Source organism: Pleurodeles waltl, chromosome 1_2 (assembly GCF_031143425.1).
Source record: "Pleurodeles waltl isolate 20211129_DDA chromosome 1_2, aPleWal1.hap1.20221129, whole genome shotgun sequence".
Lineage (NCBI taxonomy): Eukaryota > Metazoa > Chordata > Amphibia > Caudata > Salamandridae > Pleurodeles > Pleurodeles waltl.
In genome coordinates, this window is record NC_090437.1 from 515,868,910 (window position 1) to 515,875,619 (window position 6,710).

At 38.7% G+C, this 6,710-nt stretch overlaps 1 non-coding gene across 1 annotated transcript; it reads left to right on the forward strand.

The window, feature by feature from the left end:
* Positions 1 to 3,969: 3,969 nt before the first annotated feature.
* On the forward strand, positions 3,970 to 4,085 carry LOC138257513 (U5 spliceosomal RNA). The gene has a single exon (XR_011198377.1). It is a non-coding gene; the product is annotated as a U5 spliceosomal RNA (small nuclear RNA).
* The last annotated feature ends 2,625 nt before the right edge of the window (positions 4,086 to 6,710 follow it).

Here is a 6,710-nt window from a genome sequence, read left to right on the forward strand (position 1 = left end):
GAGTTTGGTTACCGCCAGTAGAATTAAAGGCACTTAAAACCTGCTTTTGAAAATTCAGACTCTGAAATCCTTTGGTTGACAAACCCAGGTGTCTCTTCACCTTTTGCACACAGTTGTCAGATGACAGCTGGGTTTAGATAGTTAAAGTCTTCTTCCTCCTCATTTGATTAATCAGCCTAGATTTATGTAAGTTAACTCCCTTCCAATATGGTTGTTGCAGTAATTATTTTCGGCCCTTCTCTTTTTTTAGTAGTCCCTTTTCTCTTTCCATAATCCATTTATGGAGCAAACTTGCAGCCGCCATTTTCTCAGAGCATCCATCCTGTTCACATTGGCATTGCCCAATCCGAATTCTCGTAAGTGCACTCCCTTTTTCCCTTCAATATTCTTGGTTTCTTATTGTTGTAAGGTTGCTCACCAGTTCTTTTGGTCCTTTATTTCCCTGTCTCCTAGGTTGACATGACGATGTTATTTTCACAGCTGTCATTCTATTAAGTTTATTGGTTGTGTCATACTACTATGGTGAGTGTGGGGCCACACTTGTTGGAGTACTTCCACTTTTATAGCAATTAGTCGTACCTTATTGTTTTTTCTCTCTCATTTTATGTTACAGGTAGCAACAGTTTTTGAACTTTTTACTGCTCATTGTCAGCCCGTAGTAGTTTATTTTCCCTTACAGGTTCAGGTATATACTCTATTTTTTATATTTTAAAACATGATTTCACATATGTTGGTGCTCACAATTTGGACATTCTGGTTTTTATGTTTTTTTCCACTTATTTTTGGTACCACTTTTTGCACTCCTATTTTAGTGATTTTTGTCCTTTTAACTTAACTAATTTAATTTTATTTTCCTTTTTTTCTCTCTTCTTCCTTGTCCTCCATTTTTCTCTCTCCCCTGTCTCCCTTCTTTCCCCCCTCCCTTTTTTCCTCCTCCTTTTTCTCTTCCTCTTTTTTCCTTCCATTTATTTCATTTTGATGTATAGTGCACTCAAGCGTATTTTTATTATATTCCTGATGATGATCCTAGTATTGCTAAAAGGGTCAAAACATTGTCGACTTTGACACCTTGACCCCATGTGAATTGCTCATTACCTGTATAATGGCTATGTTGTGTCTTTGTTGAATTGTGACTTATCAGATGTATTTATTTTTGTCACAAATTTGAAATTTGCCTGTCTGTGAACATGTTTTCCCACTTACATGTCTTTGTATAATTCAATTGCTAATAAAATATATCTTGTGTTGACTGGGCTGTGCATATGGGTTATGGGGATAACTAAAATCTGTTATGTGTACATGATTGGTGATAATGCACAATTTGGGTTGTACAATTCTGCCTTACAGAAGGGACATGAAAATGCAATTGACAATACATATATTGTGTGTTTAATAATATTAACATAGAGTGAAATGCCTCAGCTGTATTATTGAAGGTATATTCACTGTAGCGAAGTCCAAGTCTATATTAATGCATGTTTTAATATGACTTTAACATGCTAAATTCAAGATGAGTGCACATTTAAATTTGTGTAACTCTGATTATGGTATTGCGATGTTACAGCATATAACCTGCATTATTTATGAGTCATATATTCATTATAATTGAAATATGCATTTATAATCATGTATTCGAAATATGCATTAAGATCACACGAAAGTTGGAATAATTGCAAGCCTGAAATGTTTAATTTCAAGTGTTATCATTAAATGTGGAGCTTTGCTTGTGTTTTAATATACTTCCACTGCAGGTGCATTTGTACGATTCTACAATTAATTAAACGTATGTTGTGTGTGTGAGATAGTAGATACAGGAGGATACTTTGACAAGGATGAGAAGAAAGGAAACTCCTGGTGGTGTGCCTTGCACAAGGGGACATTTAAGGTCACCCTGATGTCACATCATGAGATGCAAGGAGTGATGGGAGTTGCTAGCTTATGATGGAAAACTAGTTTGGATGATGCACTTTCTGTGGGTTTAATTGGGATATACCTAGTTAGACAAAGACAGATTCCTCTTGGCCTTTGATCAGAACGGATCTTTAAGAGAGTTACAGACCTCTTCATTCCTGTTCTTTTGTGTGGCTTCATCCTATACATCACCTCTCTATCAGAACTTCTACAGAGGTTTCTGGTATGCTGGCACTTTTCCTTTACTCCTGCTAATTATTATATTTCTTGAGTCAGTCCGAGCTGTAACATCAGGTCTGATTATGCGCAGGTTTTAGCATTCAGTATGCATTCTTGATCATGTGTCTGAGACTATTGACAGCAGTTTATGTCCCATTTCTGAAAATGCTATGATTTTCATCAGATTGTCCAGCAAATCAGAGTCTGTCCTCTGTGTCCATGTTGTGAACAATACTAAGGGAAGGAAATGGTTTTCACCGCTGGATATATTTTGTTGCTCATCCGGGTCATACTGGGAAGCAGTATTCACAGACTTGCCCACTATTCTATGCATGGACATGCCACTTCAAGCATTCAAGAAGTGGGTTCTGTTAGTGTTACTGTAGGTGCACATTGAGGTCATTATGAGCACCAGCCTGTGCCACAAAAAATGAACACTTCTGACAGAAGCATGTGACACTCTCTGCGTGGCCACGTAACATTGGACTTTTCAGTTTTGGTTTGTCGAATATCACTGTTGGAGCACATTGAGTTTGACAATCTAATCCACATGTATTGCGTACCCGAGCACCAGCTCTGCATGTATCCTTAAACTCGAGCACTTCGTGCTGCGCAGCTTTGACTAAAACAGATAATTTAGCACAGGCACCTGCGATAATCTATCAGCATGATCTCATTCATTTAGTAAAAACTGCAATGATGTGACATGTCAGCGGCTCTTGGGCATTTCAAATAGAAGATGGGTTTTGGCACTCGTATGAGGTGACTCATTTTCGAATGCATGGTGTGTGGGTAACTGTCACTAGTTTTAATGCAATGTCACTTGCTCTATATAAATTATGTCTATATTGTCATTCATGTGGTTGTGGTTTCATCATATGAAGAGTCCTTGATTTAGGTTTAAGATTATTTATCACTTATCTTCTGGGCACAAGATGCATGAAGCGTTTGGGACACCAATGAGTAATTTTTTAATATTTATCAGTTTTAGGGTGAGAGCAAGCACTTTGGCCTGTTGTCATCTGGCTTTTAATCACGACCATCGCACGCCCATCACTATCACTCGTTCATGGGCTTGTCTTTCAAAAATCCGTTGTTATTATTGGTAAATGCTTATGTTTGTCCCTCCTTGGGACAGTTTTGTTACCACCTTGGCAATCGACCCTGTTACAATTGCACTTTTGCCAATATGTTTGACTGCCAGCCAACTTCTTTTTCCTTTTGTGTGTCTCCTTCACGCTCACGCTTATGGCACCTGTGACGCTTTGAATCTGCTCTCTTATGTCAACTGTTTTACTTTTCATTTTCAATTTGTGTGACAAGAAAAGTTCAGTTAGGAAATTAAAACGCTAATAGCTCTAACTCGTTCCTCTTTGACAATGCTAGTTTAGTTACAGCAGCTGATGCAGCCTTATAGGCTTCAAGTACAAAACAAACTGGCTCATTCATTGTCTCAGAAAGAATAGCAATGAGCCAGTGACCATACTTTGAGGTAGGCATATTAAAATACTCTTTTTGGGTGCCACCGGTCCTCGAAAAAAGCCCGGGTGAGGCACTATTAAAAATGTGCAGAGTTAAAGGAGCCAATGTTACAACTTGAGCAGGGAAACTATTGTGGTGACGAGTGACATTTTCATACCCATAATTCTGTGTCACTTCTGAGTCCTCCTGTTGTTTCTTTTTGTGGCAACAAGTGTTTTATCAATGTACTGGATTGCAACAATTTTTATAAATTGGTTGTATTTTAAAGGGTTATCTAAGATGAACTTAGTAAACTAAATCACCCTGACAGTCAGTGGAACGTTTTTTCCTGGCACCACAGACGATGGCCATGAAAGTATACAATGGTTTCTCTTCAAACCGAATAAATCTTTCACCTTTCACTAAAGATTTCTGTGGAGAGGAACATTTAGGAGTTTCACTAAATTTTTGGAAGCCCTGCCAAATGCAGGGTTATCCTCATTTAGTAAACAAAAGTATAACTATTTAGTAGACGGATTGATTATTTGCTGGTTCCTCAAATGCAACACCATTCTTTTGTTTTCCATTGATGCGCTTTTGGGGAGGGATTCTTACTGTGACACGGAGTAACTAGAGGAAGAAATCCTCTCATATCGGGACTAACTACAGTATTACCTGAATCACTCATTGCACTTGTCTTTCCTACAGAAACAGGTTTATACTTGAGAACTACAGGACCAATAGTGACTGGAACAGTGAGTGCACCAGCAGTATTTAGTACAATGGTGTTAACAGCGGCAAATTCTAATCCTTCACCTGTTTGTTTGCAAAGTACATTCACCCGAGTAACCCCCACGGATCCAGGAGCAAATTCTACTTTCCTACCACCAATTGTACTGCCACCTCCCTCCATTCAGTTCTCATTATATATCGTCAGAGTCACTATTGTTGACCTCACTCTTATTTTTATTTTTTTATTTTCAGTTTGGGTTTCTTTATCCCTTTTCCTTTTCCTTTCCTCTTTAAATACTTTGTTCATTAAGACTGGGTACAATCAAACTCCTGTCGCAGGAAGTCTTCTTTTGTAGAACTTGCCTTGGGACAACAGAACGTCAGAAGGCAGTGGCTGCGCCACTTCTGCCAAATCAGTACTATCACACTAAAATACCTGACTAGCTCATGGTGTCTTACTTGCCCTCCTAACATTATAGAGTGAGAAGTAATTGTGGAAACCCAAAAGTCAAGACACTTAGCCCCCTTTCTCAGTGAACAGTGGAAAACAGGTCAGTCCTTTTCATACATTATCTCAGTCATACATATCCATAGCAACAGTAAAAAAAAACACAATGAAAGTACACAATATATTTATTGCAACTAACATACCCTATTATGAAGCAAATTAGATTTGATTATGATACTGGCAATAATTATGACAATCAGAATAGCAGTTAGAAAACTGCACAACACAAATAATGCCACCATAATGCAAATCTAGTGGCCTGATCCTACCCTGTAATTGCATGTGCAGAAAGGCTTAATATTAATAATTATGATCTCTTAGAGTGGGGAACCCCAAAACTCTGTTCGCGTAGTCACGTGGTCCTCATAGGGAAGTGTAAACCCATTTACACAGGCTGCATGCCTCAGAGGACATCTGTTTCCCAGATGTATCAGCTGTGCTAGAATCCTCCTCTTTAAAAATAAACACTACGGGATCTAATTTATAACGTTAGCTTGATACAGTGAAGAGCTATTGTTTTATGTCTATAGAAGCCTGAGAACGATTGTTGAACGAACAGAAAACAACACTTCATGCTTGTTGTGCCCACTGAGCAGTCAAAGAATGCACAGACAAAATCCCAAGAAAGTGGCTGCACAGCAAGTGAAATTATGGTGTGTTTCAATTAATGGCACAAAAAAAACAATGTGCAATGTATAACAATGCAAGGCAAAGACATTGTGATTTCTAGAGTGCTAAAAATGAGGCATAACTATAGCGACTCCCTCCATCATCAGTGTCTAGTAATGACACTCCCTCCATCAGATCAGTTCTCCACTTCTTTTCTTCACCATCCCATCTACCATCTGCATAGGTTTGCACTCCATTTCAAGCTCTTCCCTGATATTTCTACTTATCCCTACAGCATGTTCTTAAGAACCATTAATATCAGTTTGGCATAACATTTTTAATAAACCTTTGAACCTTATTTCTGCCTCCTGGAATTAATGTGTGACCAAATAAGTTACACTGTTAATTGGATTAATAAATTGATTTTAACTACCCTTACTTCTCGGGACACCTAAAAAGATCTATCAGAAGAACAGAAGCAAGAACAATGGGCCCGAAGCATTCTCACTAGCGTAGTCTAATTGTCAAGCTGTCAATCATGCTCCCTGAAAACCGGCATAATAAAACCGGGTTCCTTGCTCATTGGTCTATTGTGTGATCTTCACCTCAAAATATTGCTTGTTTATTATTCATCTGCAATGCCTGCTAAAGTTCGGTGTATTTAAAAACTTGATTTCACTCACATCAACAGCAGTATGTAAGAGAGCTTGGACAGTCTGTTGAGCATAGAAGGCCAGAGGTGATTCAGATCATGGCACGTTTCTTTACCTGTTTTCAGTCATCTTTGATTATTTCATGACAGGAACCTAGTTCATTTATCTCAACCTCATAAATTACTCCCATCCACATTCCTGCCCCTCAAAACCTGCCAGCATCCCACAGCCTCAAGCCACACATACCTGCTACAGGCACCCTTCCTCATGCCAACTGTCTTGGTTCTCCCCTTTGCAGGTTTCTTGCTTGCCCTTCAATATGTCAGTGAACCAACCTTCCATGCTGACAAGGCTCCCTGCTGCAGTTAATGAAACTGAAGCTGTCTGTCTGTCACAGGAAGCTCACACTGGGAATGTGACTTGCATGACTAGCATGATACTCACTGACCCAGACAATGTCAAGCTTCGCTGGGGGTGGAGCCAAGGATAACTGCATGGCTCCCATCTTTATTGAGCTTCATCTTCATTGATCCAGATTCAGTGATGCATAATAACATAACTAACCAATAGTGGAAAATCTTAATTTATGGAAAATTAATTTTAGGACAGTGTTTACA